Source organism: Sturnus vulgaris, chromosome 25 (genome assembly GCF_052056855.1).
Source record: "Sturnus vulgaris isolate bStuVul1 chromosome 25, bStuVul1.hap1, whole genome shotgun sequence".
Classification (NCBI taxonomy): domain Eukaryota; kingdom Metazoa; phylum Chordata; class Aves; order Passeriformes; family Sturnidae; genus Sturnus; species Sturnus vulgaris.
In genome coordinates, this window is record NC_142267.1 from 5,571,670 (window position 1) to 5,590,594 (window position 18,925).

Below are 18,925 nucleotides of genomic sequence, written 5' to 3' on the forward strand. Positions count from 1 at the left end.
TACTCCTTACCCGGCATCATGCTCCCACAGGTGTCCTAAAAACCTGCGAGTTTTGGCCCCAGAACATCCTGCATTTCTCTGCTATTGCACAGGGACAAGTCAGGAGGGTTTTCTGCTGATGTCACATGTCTCTGTTCTCCTGGCTTCCTCCACATGGAGATAGTCTGCCTCTGCACTGCTTTGACTGGGTAAACACCCCACAGTTTGCCCAAATGTTCCTGTTCTGTTTGTTTCCAGGGATATGTCATTGGGGGTGTTTGATTTACAGCTGCAGCCATGGAACATCTCCAGCAGTGTGACTTTTGTGGCTTTCCAACCAACCATCACCCATTAAACACTGTGTGCCAGGAAAAGCTCACATAACAGCTCTGCAGGGAGCACACCTTGTTCCCCAGCTGCTCCTGTAAAATGTCAGGTATTTTAGAAGTGAATCAAGGATTTGGGATGCAACTCCATTCAAATTTAAAAGTGCATTCCCTTGAGTTGCTGAATTTGACCTGAAAAATTCAGCCAAATTCCTGGTCCTGGTGCACTGCAGAGATCTGGTGAGACCTTCCAGCTCCTGCCACTTTCTGCCCACATCTGTCCCCCTGTATCTGACCCTGTTAATGCTGGTGCACTGGGCCACCCCTGTGTGCCAGTTTGGATGCCCAGTGCATGACAACATCTGGTCTCATGGTAGGTGACTCATTTGGGCCTTAATCCCATTTCTACTCCAGCTATGTTATTAGTTTCCAGTTTTGATGGATGGGCTTGTTAGCATTATGTTACTCATGAAACATCTTTCTTTTGTATTTTCTGATTAAAAAATCTCTCCATTTCATCTTTATGGGAAATGCAGCACTAATTGCTGGGCTGCAGATTCACTTCAGCTCTTTGGCCTAAACTAGCAAAAAACCCCTAAGCTAGCAAAAAACCCTTAAGCATGGCTTATTTTTAAAACCAGAGCTACCTGCCCAACATCCTTCCTGCAGTGTGGAGTGACAAATGTTGGTTATGTGTCCCCCAAGCCCCCATTTGCCTGGGGACTGCCAGCACACCAGGGTGTGTGCTGCTCTTTGCCTCTGGGAACATTTTGTGGTCTGGTAGTCACAAGGGCTGGATTCTACAAAAGGCTGATGTGTGTTTGTGGTGTCCCTGTTTGCTCTGTTGAGTACCCAGCATGGGAACATCTGCAGTTGATTGTCTCAGCACAGGTCAGCTTGGCCAAAGGCCACAGAAACTCTGTCTTACCCACCACTGAGCAGTGACCCTGATCAGTTTGTGCATGAGAGGCTCCTGCTTGGAGCCATTGGCCTGTCAGCAGAAGATGGGAGATGAGCTTTTCAGGCTGCTGGCACCAGAAGAAACACTTTGGGAAGGCCTCCTGTGCAGCTTACATGGCTGGCTGGGAAGCTTTCTTGCAGAGAAGCAAAAACTAATGGAGGCTGGTGGAGGGTAGATTGATGAGTGTAGAGGATGAAGCTGAAGGAGGGCAGATTTAGATTGGTTATTAGAAAGAAATTCTTCCCTGTGAGAGTGATGACACCCTGGCACTGAGAAGCTGCCTCTGGATCCCTGGAGGTGTCCAGGGCCAGGCTGGACAGGGCTTGGAGCAGCCTGGGACAGTGGGAGGTGTCCCTGCCCATGGCAGGGGGTGGCACTGGGTTTAAGGCTTTACAGCCCCTTCCAACCTGAACCACTCTGAGATTCTCTGATTCTGTGAGAAATGAGGACCCTTGCCTAAGGACTCTTGACTGAAAGTGAGAAGCTGTGTGCTGGAGAGGTGCTCCAAAGGGATGCAGCCCCTCCTGACTGGAAGAGAAAGGATGGGTCCCTGTGCCTCAGCTCTGATCAGTCTCCTCGTGGTTTGGCCAATAGTTCTGGGACCAGAACTTTGGTGGCCTTTGGTGTTTCCAGCTGTGCCCCAGCATCACATGCTACCAAACCTGAGTCCTGTCCCATGTGTCATGCATGGGATATACAGGGCCAAAGTCTGCTCCTAGAGCTGAGACCTCGCCTTGGGTTCTGCTGGTGGATCAGAGAGAGGCAGGAAATCTTCCAGGAGCTTCACCTCATGCTCAGCTGGGTGACCAAGGCAGGGGAGCCTCAGGTGAGTGTGTGTGTACAGGATACTGAGGCTGGAGGGTTCGAGGGGGCTGGATTACAGTGTACACCCAGCCTGGTGTTTCAGAGTGGCTGGAAGTGCTGTCTGCTGTTTGCTTCCTTTATTTCATCACTTTCAGATCCAAAGAAACAGCTGAAAACTCTGGAAACAGCAAACTTAAAAGGAGAAAAAAAACAACCCAACCATAAAACTAAAGTTCAAGGGATCTTGAAAGGCTTTATCTTCCAAGAATCTGGGTTTATTTTTGGGAAGGCAGATGGGGCAGAGAAGCAAAAGGTAGCAGATAGCCCCTGCTTCTGGTCCCCTTGGGCTGCGGGTGCTGTAAGGCCAGCCCATGTCTTGGATCCAGCTGGGCAGATCCCAGGCTGGGGAGAGCCAAGACTCAGATTTATTTCTCCAGTTTCCCATTATCCAAATGTCCTGCTGGAACAGCACCAGAACACGGCACTGGAAGTTTTGTAACACTATTTTCTACGGCAGTGCATGGAGCCTGCACATCCCACACCCTCCCCAGCTTCCTGCTCAACCAAAGTGTCACATGAGGCCAAAGGGGCATTGCCTGTCCTGCAGCACCCCAGATGTTCGTGTCCAAGAGAAATGGAAGCTCCCCCCAGTGTCACTGAGAGGTGAGAGACAGTGGGATGCTGGCCCTGGCAGAGGGCATGTGTCCCAGCTTCATTCCTTTCTCCTTGGGTGTATGTTTGGGTAGGGCAGTGTGATTTGACCCTGGCTGTAGCTGTGCCTTTCAGCTCCATGAAAGTCCTTCCTTGCCTCTCCAGAAATATTTTTCCAGCAGGGAGCCAGTATCTAGTCACAAACTATGAAATAAGGCAAATTGCCACCCATTTGCCCCAAAATTAAAGCTGCTACAGCGAGAGACATTAGAAACTTCACACCTTGGGGCAAATTGAGTCAGAGTGGCTAGCAAAGGGTCAGCTCTCACCTGCATTTGAGCTCAAGGCAGAGGTGTGATGTGTTCCCCTAAAGCTGTGGTTCTCCTGCAAAATACAGCATCACTTAGTGCAGGACCCCTTTCCACTGGGGACACACAGGGTTGATCTGCAAAGCACTGCTGGCGTGGTTAGGTGTGAAAAAAAATCACCTGGCTAGCCAGGAAAAGCCCATGTAGGTTTTTCTGTAACATTTGCAGGTAGAAGAGCTGGGCAGCAATTGCCATTTAAGGAGAGGATTTCTGCACATCTGCAAAATAATAGAGTCTGCAGTTGAGGGGTTTGTCTGTAAAGGGCTTCTGAGGTGTCAAAAAGTGAGGTTTTTTGAGTGAGTTTCTCTGTGGGTTTCTGCATGTGACACATTACTCTTTAAGAGCATGACACTGGCTTACAGAAAAACCTGTTGGAAGCTATCACTGCTCCCCATGAACTCTTCAGCAAAGGCTGATGAGGCAAAGGCACCTTGAGTGGTCCCAGCAGGTCCAGGGGTGTCCCCTTGCCCCAGGAGGGGTGTGTGGCTGCTCCCTGAGCTTTGCTGCACAGGGGTGCCTGTGCCTGGGACACAGCTTGCACAATCCTTGGCAGCTCCAGCTGTGGGGTTGCAAAACTCAAATCTGTCCATGGCAGTCACGCTCCAGCCACTCACCCAAGAGCTGATCTCACTTGCCAGGGCTGCCAGGCTTTCCAAAATCTGATAACAATTAAGTTGGGAAAGTCCTTATTTCCTACTGAAACTGGGCAAAATCTGCTGCAATGCCCCAATGTTGTGGATCAAGGCACCTGTGAAGTGTTGGATGCTGGCACGGAGAGGGAGGGATGGGGAGAGAAAGGATAATTTTTCATTTTTCAATACACTTTTCATTAATAAAGCACCTGTGGTGTGTGCACATAAGGCCCTGCAGTGGTGAGGAGTGAGGGCTGTGCTGTGCCAGCTCCTATTCCCAGGCAGGGCTGTCCTGGTCTAATGTGGCCAGGAGCAATCCCACACAATTATTATGAACAAGTGTTGTTTTCCTTGGAAATAAAGGGCCTTCTTTCAAAATGTCCCGTTTTTATGAAATATTGTTTTTTCTGTGGCCAAGTTTGACTAGGATTTTTTCCAAAAAATTATGATTTTTTTAAAGTTTTTTTTTTCCTTTAGTCTGAAACTGGCCCAGAAAACTCCATCAGAGAGAATGGAAAGAGCAATATGTCTTCTGCTTGGTGTGATGAGTAACCTTGGTTCATTTATCTGAGGCCCTGGCACAGGGTGCCCAGAGCAGCTGTGGCTGCCCCTGGATCCCTGGCAGTGTTCAAGGCCAGTTTGGACAGGGCTTGGAGCAGCCTGGGATAGTGGAAGGTGTCCCTGCCATGGCAGGGAAGGAGATGAGTTTCAAGGTTCCTTCCAGCCCAAACCATTCCATGATTCTATATAGCCAGTGATGCTGCAATAGAGCAGGGGAAAACCACATGAAAAAGCAAAATCCATCAGAGCCAAAGCATCAGCATCCACCACAGCATGTCCTGCTCTTGCCTAATGTACAGAAACTACATTAGAAATATCTCCCAGGAAAGGAAATTAAGAAAATCTCTTTCTCCTGGGCTAGCTTCTCCCACACAGGGAGGAGGGATTCTTAAACTGGTGTGGGATGGCTTCCCCAACCACATGGCAATGGCCAGGATCTCTGTGGCATTAAAACCGACTGCCTGTGCTTCACATGGCACAGTTTATAGGCTGAACTTCAAATTTGCCTGGGCTGTTTGACTGGGCATTCCAAAGTTTCCTAGAAAATTTTAGCATGTGAGCTTGGCATTGGCACCTCACAGCAATAAATAAACTCGGGGCTGGTGCTTTCCATCCCCAGCACTGTAAGTGAGAACATCAGGGGTTTCTCTTTCCTGTGAAAAGCCCATAAACCCGCCAGGTAATTAATTTTCTGCTTTTGAGGAGAGCTTAGTCTGGCAAAGAGTTCAAGGCAGGAGCATTAGCAGAGCTCAGCTTCCGCTGAACCCTAGGAGAGATGGATGTACCTTCTCCTGGGGGCCCGTTCAGCTGGGAGGCAGCAGTAAAAGCAAAACAGGCTTCCTAACAGAAATTGCATCCTGAGTCATTACTTTCAGATACTTGAGTGTCAGCCAAGGACATACAGTGAGTGTGTCCCAGCGTGAGCCCTGTTGATTTTATTGTCCTGTTATTCCACTGTGCACGGGGTTGCTGCCTGGGGGGTGCTGGGGGGAGGCTGGGGGCTGTTTCTGCCCCTCTCATTGTTGCAGTAGTCATCCTCAGGGAGCTGGGTTACAGCTTTCTCCACGTGCTGGGATCACTGACCTGCGGTTCTGTGTGAGGTGATTTGATGAAAGAAAAACACACATTTTGCCAAGTCTTTTTGTGCTGACTGCTCTTCATTGACAACCTGTGCCCCCATCAGCTCCTTGTGCAGGTGGGCTGGCTGGTGGCAGCAGGTCACCAGGGAGGGGCTGCTGCATGCTGAGGGCACAGCTCTGCCTTCATGGACCAGCTTCTGTGCAAGCCCAGCCCTGCTCACAGGCGGGCTAATGGGCCACTGAGGTCAGCAGTGAGGCCATGCCAGCCCAGCACCCTCCTGTGGCTCCCCACTCTTGTCCCAGGAGTGTGTGGAGTGTCCCAGCACCAGGTGGATGCTGCACGATCCACGATGGCTCCCTCGGTCAGGCCTGGCCTTTGCTGCTGCTGCTCTTATGGGTCAGGGGTTGTCAGGGGTTTGTTATGACCCGACATATGTGGCACATCACCTTGGGGACAAGAGCCTGACACATTTTCCCCCCATGCTGCTCATGCCCTCTGTCCCTTCCTTTGCCCCATCCTGCTGAGCCAGGAGTGTGCAGCAAATGCCTCTGCAGCAGCTCGGTGCATTTTTTCGGGGGCTGCTGGACCACTCCCCCTGCGCCGCCCCGGAGTGTGTAAGTGTTTTATTGTTTGCCTGTTGAGGTGTGAATGAAGTAATGGGCTTTCTCAGTCACTTCATCCTTCTCCGGCTGACAGCTTTGCTTAGACACATTGTGCTGTGCTGTATAAACCCTGTCACCTTGCCATCTCCAAACAGACAGCTTCCTCTGGGAAACTGTAATCAAGCCCTCCTGAGCACTCAGCTAGCACTGTCCACGGCTCGTAAATCACAGCAACTTTCCTGGAAAATCGTGAGAGGAGACAGACGGAGCGACACACACGCACCCGGCCCGAGGGTCCCCCGGCTCCCCGGCAGGCGCCAGGGCAGCAGCGTTCCGGGAAGGAGGAACGAGGGATGGAGGGAAGGAGGGAAGGAAGGAGGGAAGGAAGCCTTGGCTGCTGCAGGGAGCATGGTTGGATGGGGCACGAAGACCTCAGCAAGGTGAGGAAATGTCTCTGCTGAGCCCAGCACTGCACAAGACCCGATATCAATCGGGGCTGTCACAGCATCTCGGATGTGCCTGAGGTTGGAAGTGACCCACTGGCACTGGGGATGCTTTGTGGGGTCACTGCATGAACCTCTCAGCACCAGCAGAACAACACATGGGGCTTTTCTGCATCCACCTGGGTTTAAACAGTGTGCCAAGAGGACACGGGCTGCTCCTGTGAGCAACCCATGCCTCTGCCTCAGTTATTTTGGGAAGGATGCTCAGCCAGATTCGGCTGGGAGCTGGTGGGGGGTGACCTGGTCACTGGGATGAGCTGCCACCCCCAATCCTGGAGCTGCAAAGACATGGATGTGTCCTGTGGGACTGGCTGTCCTGATCAGCTGGGGCTGCAGAGGTTGTTCATGGCTTTGCCCTGCTAAATGCTCACTAGTCCAGGGACACTTCAGCTGGAAAAAAGCATCATGCCCTTCTCTTTCATTTTTATCTGCTGGTTTGAGAATTTCTGGCACATGGAACCAGAAGCAGAATGGGAATGACTGTCTCAGCATGGTTGGAGAAGGTCTGTCCTCCTGCTGAAGGGACCAGACTCTCACTTCCTGACTGACCTCAATGGCCATCAGTTTTGGACAAGAACAAGGCTCTATGGACCAAAGTCCTCATTTCATGCCCCCTTTTCTTTGCACTCCATAGCCAGGCTATCAAGTTGTCCTTTGCCTGAGTCCAAACTTCTGGCAAAGGCTCTGAGATCCACAAAAGAGACCAGCAAGCTGCCTGTTTGGGCAGATGAGGGAAAGTTGCTGGTCCAGCACAGTTGGTGAGGAGGCACAGACGTGGCCTGGGATGATGGAGCATTAAATACCAGAGAACAGGAAAGGAGACAGGCCCAAGGGGAGCTGGGGGTCTCTATGGAATACAAGAGGACTTTGTGTCTCTTTTCAGAGCCTGCAGCAGCAGGCTGAGGTTGAGCTGGAGCACAGAGCATTAGCCTGGGATTAGAAGGCTAATGATCACTCACCAGTGCTGTCATTCCTCAGTGTGACAGATGCTCACAGATTTCATTGGCATGGTCCTGGAGGATGGACCAGTGTGGCCAGTGTGTGTGTGTGGAGAGAAGCAGTGAGCCTGGGCCCCAAATTCCCAGCCCAATTCAGGAAACCATCAGCATGATATGCAGCCCTAATTAGGCGAATAAACTTAGTAAAGAATTCAAACATAAATTTGCTCTTGCTGATTTCAGGCTTTGCACATGTTGACCGAGTGGACGGGCTCCCCCAGGACCCTGGACTGAGATCTGCACTGTCTCTGATTTATAAGGTCCTCTTGGACATGCTAAATATAGTATTAAGTGTAATAAATGCAGATCACGTTCTTAAATATTCTGTGATTTATGCCCAGGCTCCTTCCCCTGAGAGCTGGGCTCATAAATCCTCTGTGCAGATCTGTAGTGGGGAGCACTTTCCTCAGGCGGGTTGGAGAGTTAAAAAGAAAGAAGGGACCAGCAAGCATGAAAGGGAGCAGGGGAGAAAAGCCAAGACAGGGAGGGTCAGGGAGAAAGAGGAGGGAGCTGAGGTGAAGGAGGGAGGGTTCCCATCGCCCTTTTTTTTGGTGTGTGTGGCACCCTCTGTTGGGCAGCAGGATGCTGGGATGCTTCTGCTGGGGAAGGGGCTCTGGATGGCTCCTCCACGCCAGGCAGTGTGGCTCTAAAGGAGTCTGTGGAACAACCCTAAAGCTCTTGGCCCTTTTCTGTGGGTAGGATAATGTGGTTCTGGTTTGCAGGTTTGTTTGGCTGAGCATCCTCCTTTGCTGGCTTAAAACAGTCATGTCCTACTGGCATGGGCTGCTCTTTGCCTCCCTTTTCCAGGCAGCACCCAGCATGAAGATTAAACAGGGGAAATACTGACAGGAAGGCTGGAGGATGTGCTGGGAAACCCTGGAATCCAGCTGGAGGGAATGAGAAGTGGCTTCCTTACATCCAGCAGTGCACAGCCTGGGAATGGAGGTCTCTGGGGACGCCCAGCACAGGTCTGTGCCCTTCCCTGGGGACCACAACGAGACCTGCACATCCCCATGTCCTCTGCCAGATGGGGCAGTGAAGGCTGTGAGTTTGATCCTCACACAGGGCCCTACGTTGTTAGTGGCTCCACATATTAGTGGCTGGCTTCTTGTTTCTTCTGCCTTCACTCAGAGTCAGGATTGAAGCACAAGAGATGGATTTTTGTGTTCAGACTCGGTTGTTTATTAATTCTTATCTATAGAAGAGTGAGTTCCACAGCACCTTTAGCTAACAACCTAAAGGTGAGAAAATGGAGTTGGATCTTGCTCATTACAAGGTCTTTTAAGGCCTAACTATCCAATTAAAAACCAACATCTATATTATTTATACTTTTAACCCAATAACCAAACATCTGTGACCTGTAGTGTGGGATTTTCTATCCAACCAAAAACTGCCACCTAAAACTAAGGAGAAGAAGGAACAAGAAGGAAGAAGAGCCAACGCCCAAGAACCTCCATCTTGTCCCATACCTGTTACTGTATTCTAAACCCCCAAATTCCAAACCCTTCCCCATGTGATATTACACATTTCTATTCAAACTACACACCAGTGACTCCAACTCCATCACTCAAATTTGGAAGCTTTTCTCCAAGGCCTCAAGTCAAAAGCAGTGCTCTCTTGAGGGTCAGTGTCAGAAAGCACAGAAAGTTCAAAACTCCCAGGCTTCAGGGTTCCACAGGGTTCCAAGGCTGTTCCACTGCCTCAGCCTTGCAGTGTTGTTAACCCCACCACAGCCTGGAGACCAGGGCTGCTGCTAGCAAGGGGGGTGTGGAGCAGCAAGGAAAGATGCTTTCCCTGCAGGGCTGTGGCAGGGGCTTTTCTCAGCTGAGCTGTCTCCTTAGTGTGGCCAGCAGGACCAGGAAAGTCATTCTTGCCTTGTACTTGGCACTGGTGCACCTTGAGTGCTGTGTCCAGTTCTGGGCCCCTCAATTTAGGAAGGACATTGAGATGCTCAAATGCATCCAGAGGAGGCAACGAGGCTGGGGAGGGAACACAAACCCTGTGAGGAACAACTGAGGGAGCTGGGGTTGTTCAGCCTGGAGAAAAGGAGACTCAGGGGTGACCTTGTCACTCTCTACAGCTCCTGAAAGGTGGCTGTGTCAGCTGGGGTTGGTCTCCTGCTCCAGGCAGCACTGACAGAATGAGAGGACACATTTAAGCTGAACCACGGAAGTTTAGGTTTGATGTCAGAAAAAAATTCTTCACTGAAAGAATGATTGGGCAATGGAATGGTCTGCCTGGGGGGGTGGTGGAGTCACCATCCTGGGTGTGTTTAAAAAAAAGCCTGGATGTGGCACTGGGTGCCATGGGTTAGTTGATGAGGAGGTGCTGGGTTAGGTCATAGGTTGGACTTGGTGATCTCAAAGGTCTTTTCCAACCTATTTCATTCTGTGATTCTTCAAGCTTGCCTGCTGATGCATTCCTTCTTCACTGTTCACCTTCCCCTTCCAGCCACCTCTTTTGTTTCATCCTAGGTGTGATTCCCTCTTTTGTTCCTCATAATCTTCTGACAAGGTCCCAGCTTCTGCACACCAGCCCATCACAGACCTTCACTGTCCTCCCTCCCAACCACTGACCTTCTCTTCCCACCCCTTCTGCAGTGCCATTCTCCATCCCCATCCCTGAGCACACATCACCCTGGCCTCTTCTTCCCATGGGACCACCCTCTCCAAAGCTGTTGCTGCAGCTCAAGCACTGTCTTGGCAGTGGGGGGTGGGACCAGCAGCTGAAATTGTGTCTCCCACACACTCCCCAGGCCCTCCTTGCAGTTATTTCTCACTCCACCCCCTAAGGAAGCAGCCCAGGATGAGGTGTGCTATCTGATGGGAAAGCTTGCAAGTTCAAAAAAGGAGCTCTGGACTAATGGGAAGGGGACCTGTTTGAAAGAGCCTCAGAAAGGGAGGGGAAAGGGGGGAAAAAACAGAAGAAGTGAAAAAATAAAGCTGTGGATTGATATAAGTGTGCCCTGTGGAGAAAGGTTCATTTGTGATTGCAGACTGTGCTTCCCAAGGAGGACAAGAGGGTGATTTATCTGCAGGAACAAGGGATGGGGCAGGCAGGCAGAGATGTGAAACACAGATTTGGCCAGAGAAAATGGTCCAGCCAGTCCTGGACACAAGGGAGGCTGTTGTGGGAGAGAGGAGTCTGCAGTCTCCTTTTTTTGGGGGATGATTGTCCCAGTTTGTGTCCTCGGTGCACAGAAGGACCATCCCAGGGTGCAGCTGTATCCCTGCTCACCCATGGCTGAGGCAGGAGGGCTCAAGTGGGGCAGGAGGCTTGTGCTGTAATGACCCTGCTCTGTGCTGACGATTTCCAGTAAAAATCCATCATGATTAACACATTGAATTTGTCACAGCCTAGACTTTCATGACAAAAAACATGACTTTTTGGGTTTTCTCACAACAAGTCATGTTCTTTGTAATCTAATAAGCACTGCTCGCCCCCAGTCCTTTACAAACTCAGCTCTGTTTGGTTCCTGGGTCGTCACAGATGGGAAAATGACCAGAGCTGTGAAACACTTTCATGCCATTTGTCAAGTTTTATTAAATGGCTTGGAATATTTTTATTACCAAACAAGGGTTTCTCAGTGGGGTTTGGGACCCTGCATGGGCCCTGCTCCATCTCCAGAGCTTTTGTGTGTTTTTTTGTGATTTTTTTTCCCCCTCTATTGCTCCCACAAACAGGCAGCCTCAATGAGAATCTGAGATTTCTCAACAGCCTTGTGTCAGGCAGGGGAAACCTAGAGAAGCAGTTGTATTCAGTTGCTTGAGGTATTTCAGTGCAAAAACATGGACTGAAAATGGCAGCAAAGAGGCAATGAGGTATAAAAACTGTTAAAACATTTTTCTTTTACTGCAAAGAAAAACACCTCACAAAAAAAAATAAATATTGTCCCCATTGGTATCTGCTGCAAGAAGCTCCCATAAGTGAGGATGGGACATGCAGGTCACGTCATTAGCACAACACCTCTGCCCTCCATCCCTGCCCATCCCTTCCCTGTGCCATGGAATTCCATGCCATGCCATGCCATCCTGCCCTATCCTATCCCATCACCTGTTCCTCAGTGTTGGCCTCCTCATTCCTTGCTTGCAATCAGTTTCTAAGATCAATGTAGGGACTCTTGCATGGACAATGCATCCCATCTAGTCCAAAAGTCTCTTGATCTAAATTTTTACAATTGAGAAAGAGGATTATAAAAAGGAGGGAGAGAGATTTTTTTACATGAGCAGACAGGGATAGGATAAGGGTGAAAAGTTTTAAACTAATAGAGGAGAGCTTTAGATTAGATGGGAATGAAGAAGTGAATGAAGAAATTCTTTCCTGTGCCCAGAGCAGCTGTGGCTGCCCCTGGATCCCTGGCAGTGCTCAGGCCAGGCTGGACAGGGCTTGGAGCACCCTGGGATGGTGGAAGGTGTCCCTGCCCAAGGCACAGGGTGGGAATGGGATGAACTTTAAGGTCCCTTCGACACAAACCACTCTGTGACTCTCTAAAGAATGTGAAATCCTGGCAGCTGATGTGAACTGTACAGTAACAAGCTGGTCTCAGTACATTATCTGTGAGGCCAGATGGTATTTATGACCCACGTCACTGAAAGCCTGTGTACAGTTTAGCTATTTATTGAAGAAATTTCAGGGATTTGGCAAAGAAGGATAAGGATACAGGTTTGGAAAGTCCTCCTGCCCTGGGGCTTTGTCATGAGAGTTGGGGAGTCCCCACTATAGTAAACTGTGGCAGGAGAGTTTGTCTGGGAGACAAAAACGTCTTGATTGTTTTGACCAGACTTTAATTATCAGTCAGGAAGATGGGGCTTATGCTGGGGCAGACAATCCACTCCTGTTAGGCCTGGCAAGGTACAGCCAGACCCCCAGATGACCTGGATGTCTTGGAGGACTCTGCAGGACCTCTGTGTTTCTGTGTCCTAGGCAGTGATTGTCTGGGCAGAATTTAATGCTAAAATTTTTCATACTCAGGGGAATTTTCTTCCTGTGATGACATCAGGGCTGGACTGGTAACTAGTCCAGGCAGACTGTGGGGATGAAGGTGTAACCTGCACTGGAGGGCAGGCAAGAGACCACCTGCACTTGTGGTATCAAACACAGAGCCCTGCTCAGTGCCCAAGCCTTAGGACACTGCTTTGCCCCAAACATTTTGTCATTTTTTGTCATATTTTGTCATGCTGAGTTCTACAGGACCTTGAAGGCCGAAGACTCTGTAAGATTAACTCTGAAATCAATAGCCAGAAACCCTGGTCCAATAATCCAGGGTCTGCCCTGTGATATCTCTTGATTCTCAGGAGCCAGGATTGTGCTTTGGATGAAGCAATGCTGTGCATAGAACTGGTGAAAATGAGCTGGCTGCTGGAACTCTGCTCATTGGATGCTCAACATGTGCTATGGGTTATGTGATGGGATTATTTATCCAGAAACAACATTTTCTCTTGTGCAAGCCTCAAAGCAATCATCACTGTGCAGTGTGCACTCCCCCGCTCAGCAAAGAGCAACACATCCTCCAGCCTAACCTATGAATAAGGATGAAATATTTAAATTTTATGGAAGTCTCTGTAGGGAGACATTTTGTGGCACCAGATTCAGTATGATATTGGGGTCTGCAGGCTAGTTTGCTCAGGAGGAGAAACCAGTAAGGTGAGTCTAGCTAACCTCCTACTGCAATGCAGTTTTTCATCTTACAGATGTCACTCTCCAATCACAGCACATAGAAAGGATCTTGGCAAACCCAGGCAATGAGCTTCTTCCAGGAATGGTTCTTCCAGGGACACAGATGGGGAAAGAAACGATTTAAGTCATATTTTAGGGGTTTTGTGCAGAGGTTTTTTTGTTTCCCAGGTTGAGGCTGATGCTGGGAACATGACCCTGCTGTGGAGTTCAGGGAGTCACAGACCTGGGACACCAAATCCCCCTGGAGCCATGTCCAGTCTCCCTTCCTGCTGCCTGCAGCAGTGATGGATCTCCAAGAGGTCAGTGAATTGTACTGAGTCCAAGCACCTTCTATTTACTTCTCTGCCTTAGATACTCATTTTCCTGAGCTGCTGATTGCCTAGTTCTTCCTCAACAAACCTCCTTTTATTTCTGTAGAGGTTTGCTGCATGTTTTCATTTTGCAAATTAATATTATTTCTTTCTGTCCTTAGTAGTGAGCACATTCAACTATTTGTACCATTGGTGTTGGCAGTGTGGCAGATTCTCTTCACTTTATCTTATCAGGATAGTAATTTCTTTCTGCTATGGTGTGATATGCCCATACACATATATACCAATGTGTTCAACTTGCCTGTTGCCCTTCTCACCACTTTTATTTACTTCTAACCTTGCAGGTACTTTCAGGGATGTTGCTCAAACAACTTGGGCCCTTCTGTGGTCTTTTATGGTAAGACAGAGCAATACATGTCCAGGTTTCCCTAACAGAAGCCTGAGGATATTGGATGTGCTTCACTACCATTGATGATTTTTCATGACCTGCCCCGTTGTTCCCCTTCACTTGGGAAGTGATCCTGGAACACACAGTTACACCAAGCATTGTCCTGACTCACTCCATGCATGTCCTGAGAGCTGCTCAGGTTCTCAGGAGCCTGACACTGGTTTGGTGCATCCAGCACCCTCCATGCCCTGCTGCCATAGGACACTGTCACATATCCTGTTGCCATGTATATTCTTGGGTTTTTAACTTATTTTCTTTTTATAAACTCCTGTGTCACTTTTAGTAGTAGCACTGGAAAACACAGCTATTTCTGTAGGATGAGAACATTGCCATCTGGTTTGGGAAGGCAGGTGTATCTTCTTGGGGAGGATGCTGATAGCATCCTTAGACTAAAGGGGCTGCATGTAAGAGAAAGCAGAAACATCCTGGGCTGGTACAGCAATGCCTGGGGAAATGTTCTGCTGTAAATCCAGGATCTCAGCAGTTGGTGAAGGGGATGCAGGGTCTCCAGACCAGCCTCCCACCAGCAGCAGGGCTGATCACCACTGCTCCCACCAGCAGGACAGCAGGACTGTCTCCAGCACTGTCTTGGTGTGGCCATGGCTTGGCCAATGTAAGCCCTGGAAAATCCCATCCTGCCCCTCTCTGGGGACCTGTCCCAGAGTTTCTCAATGTCCTGCCTGGACCTCCTGGAGCCACTGGCCCAGTATGGAGCCACTGGCCTGACACCATCAGTTTGGCTCTGTGCTCCTGCCCCAGCAGTGGCTGCTGGAGGAACAACCTTCCCTTGCATGTCTTGACAGGGTGAGGTGGCTGTGCCCAGACTGCCACCCAGTGCTGGCCAGAGCTCAGAGGACACCCCAGAGACAAGACAACGGGGCACCAGCCCTTGTATATCCCCGTGGCAGGCTCCCCACAGCTGCCACTTGTGTGAGCAGAAGTGATTTATGTTGACTTTTCATTTTGTTGTTTAGTAAATCAGGAATTTGGAAATCAGCATGGTTTCTTGTGCGAGCCTCACTAATGGCCGAGGTTATCACAACAGCTATAAATCCCCCTCGATTCTGGATGGGAAAATTCATTATTTCTCCTCTCTCCTCCCCTCCCTGGGCCATGAGACCTGGCAGAGCCATGGGAGAGAGGAGTTGATTCAATCCAGCTCTGGCTAAAAGTGATCAACCATGAATCATCATCTGCTGGAGACCCTCTCCTTCTCTGAGCCTTGACTCCCAGGGAAGCTGTGCTGGCTGGTTTGTGAGCAGGAGCTGCTTCCAAGGGCAGAGCACAGAGTGAGGTAAGACACCTCCTGCCCTGACAAGGCCATGGAAAACAGGTGGTAGGAATTATGCTCATCTACTTGTTTTGTCCCCTGCTGCTTCTCTCTGGGGACACAAAATGATCAAGACAGTGTTGACAATGATGCTGGGATACCACCATGAACAGATCCTCTAGGACTGGAAAATGCTGTAAAATGCCTTCAGCCTGTTCAGACATGAGTAAAAACACTCATCAGAAAAGACAGACCCAAAGAGAATTCCTCTCCTCTCTCCTACTGCCTTCCTGTCTTTCTCTGCCCCCAGGGAAACGTTTCCTGCCCCATAGGTCCCACTCCCCTGCTGCTTGCACCCCTCCTCCTCCTCCCCTGAGCCCTAGTGGTGTCTTAAAGAAATCTTCCAGGGCCTTGCAGCTGACATGTGAGGACATCTTCCTCCTTGCCAGCAGCCCAGAGAAGTCAGAGGCTTTACAACCTTCCCTTGCACGTGGAGCACTGGACAAGCTGGGGGTGTCTGTGTGAGGCCACACGAGCTGGTACAAATTGCTGCTAAGATAAGAACTGCTGCACTGCAGCACAGTGTGAGTTACTCCCTGACACCTCATTTTTGGGTAACAGAAGAGGGTGAGGTGGAGGATATTGAGTTTTGTGGGTATCCCCATCCCAACATCTCCTCCTTGCCTGCTTGCCCCACCAAACCAGCCTCCCTCCTGGTGTCCCTGGAGCACCCCACTGTTTCCCCCCAGCCTTTCTGCCCCTCTGCTCCCCCATATCCCATGGGGTGGGGCAGGATGGGCTCAGCTCGGGAGGAGGGCACCCTGCTGGCTCTGTGATGGCTTTATAATGTATTCCAGATTCCACCCATCCCCATCCCTGCTGTGTCCTATCATTTCCCTGGTTATTTTTGATTGCTGCTGAGCACAGATCTTCGTGTGCATATTTCTGTCAGTAGTTCAGTCATTTCATTCTTATGTTCCTACACAAGTCTTGGATGCCTCATCAGTGCTTGGTGACTTATTGCTCTTCAGCATGTCAATTTATTCCAGCATCTTCTTCTGATACCCCCGTTGCTCATTTTAAAACCTGAAATGAGCTGATCTAGAGTAGCTTTCTACCCCCACCCTCCATGGGCCTGAACAATCCAAAGAAACCCCTCAGCTTCCCATTCTTACTTTTTGCCATCACGCTATGTTTCCCTCCCAGGATTCTGCCTACTCACAAACATCAGATTTTATGTATTCTTATGTCTTTTCATTGCTTATTTTTGTACCTTTTTACTTTATAACATTTTTTGCCATTTGCTCTGATGAAATCCCATCCTAATTCCCTTGTTAGGTAATCCTTGGCATGCTTTATATTGTCTCTATTGGCTGTGCTAAGGCTGGATTTCCTTTTTCTGAGGTGCCCTGTTCAGCTCAAATTCGCAATGAAACCCTGTCATTTCAGCAAATGTTGATTTTCTTTCCCACATGGGCCTTTCTGTTTTTTCTCTTAAGTTGTGCAGCCTTCAGACCCTCATTGATGGGCACATCCACGGCTTCCATATCAAAGCTATGGCCTGAAATGAATTTGCCTTTAGGGCCCTTTAAATGAACTCTCCTCATTTATTTATTTTGAAGTAAGTTCCCACTTTCTAACACTGAGCAGCCTCCAGCAGATTTGGAGGCAGCATTTTTCCCAGTGACTCTGGCTAACAGTGTGGTGATCACTGGAAGTTAATGGCTCATCACTGGCAGCTTCTTGGGGTAAAACCTCCATGCGACTTTGGGGCAGAAATGACAAAATACCTGTTAAAAAAATCCAAATAAACAACCTAGGCAGTAGCCATAACTGTGTGTGTTGCTGTCTGGTTCTTATCAGTCATCTCTGCCTGAACTAGAATCCAAATCCTTGCTATAGCAGTTGCAGTTATTGTGGGGAAAATGTCAATTTTAATAACAGACTTTACAGTCAGTTTTGAGGTACACAGAAGCTTAATTTAGAAATCAAAGCTGTTTTGTCAGATGGGTTATGCATTCCTTGCCTCCAAAATAGACATGAAAATGAGGCTTGAAGCAGCAGACATTCCCTCAAATACTGCAGATTCCCCAGCTTTTCAAACCAGAGTAAACTTGAAAGCACAGTTATACTCCTGGGCTGAAATGTGTGTCTTAAAAGCATCCCTTGCCAAAGTATCCTGTGTGTGCTGTGGTGAGAAACGAAACCTAAAGCATGTCTCTGGGCTGTCCCCTCGGGCTGCCTGGATGCTGCAGGTCTCCTGAGGAGCTGTGATGCATCCCCAGCCTGGGTGCAGCCCGGGCTGCCATGTTCAGAGTGTCTCATCCTGCCCAAGATGCACTGACCAGGATGTGCCTCCCCAGACAGCGACTTCTCCCCCTTGAGGGTTCTGCTCATTTATAAATAACTCCATCGCTCTGTACCCACCGAGGGGACACAGCTCCTGCTGCCCTCAGCCCACAAACACCCCTGGGCAGGGTGGCCAGGCTGTGGCATTCATGGGACCCGCCAAGCCCGGTGCAGAGAGCTCCCTGCCAGCTCCAGCCTGCAGCCAGCATTCCTCAGCAGGCAGGCAAGCCTCGGACCCGATGAAAAGCCCCAATTCAGCTCGGGCTCGGCGAGTACCTGACACCTTCCCCTGCACAAAGAGCGCTTTCTGCCTCGCGGCTTGGGGAGCGGTGGCAGAGCAGCTGCCTCTCGCCCAGAGGGGTCACCCAGCCACATCCTGCACACACCCCGAACAAAACCCACTTGTCTTGGGGGGCAGAGGAGAACACAGCTCTGGGCAGGTGGCTGCCAGCCGTGCTCGTGGCTCCAGCTCTGCCAGACTTCTGCATGGGATGGTTGTCTGAGGGCTGCAAGCCTCGCTCAGGTCAGTGCGATGGTGAGGCTCCAGCTGTGATGGTTTTGGGACCAGCTCTGCATCTGGGCTCCTGTCTCTGAGCTGCTGAGCTGGCCAGGCCTGCTGGGGTGACTGGTGTTCCCCCATCCCTGTGCTCCTCCACAGCAAGCCCTGAGCTGGGATGGAGCTGGTGGTCACACCGAGATTGACTTTTGGGTCAGACAGGTTGGGCTGGGAGGTGAGTGGTAATCTCAGCACTGAAACTGGGTTTGTGAGGGATGGAGGATAACTCATTTTGGCAGGTATCCACTGAGGAAGCACTGGAGAGGCCATTAGTCTTCATACTATCTTTGCTCTTTCCTTCCCCAGCAGAGACCAAGTTGGAAGTGGTCCACAGAAGTTCCCTCACCCAGCAGTGCCTGAATGCAGGCTACAGTGTCTGCCACCAACCCCACAGGATGCCAATTGCTCAGCTCAGAGACCCCACAACATTTCTGCTTTTCAGCCAGGGACTGTCGAATGCAATGTGCACAATCCACCCAGGAGGAGAAGACTTCCATGGAGAGAAGAGGACTTTCCATGTCAGGGTTTCCACACCTCAGCTGAGAGCCAAAGCCTCCAGACTGCAGCCAGGGCCTCCCTGCCCAATCCCTGCCTCTGGAGACTGTGCCTTGCTCATCACTGGTCTCTGGTCCAATGCTCCCAGTGTATTATATACCAGTGTCTATCTGGTAAATATCCCAGGGATATTGGGAAGCTGCCCTGGCCCCCTCCCCAGCTTCCCTGTCCTCCACAGGGGTATTCCAGCCTCACAAATCCACACAACTAAACCCAGACTGTGCAGTGCAGAGCATTGCAGCAAATTCCCTCCTTGACTCTGAAACCCAGCATGCCTGTTGGCCTCAGCTGGCTC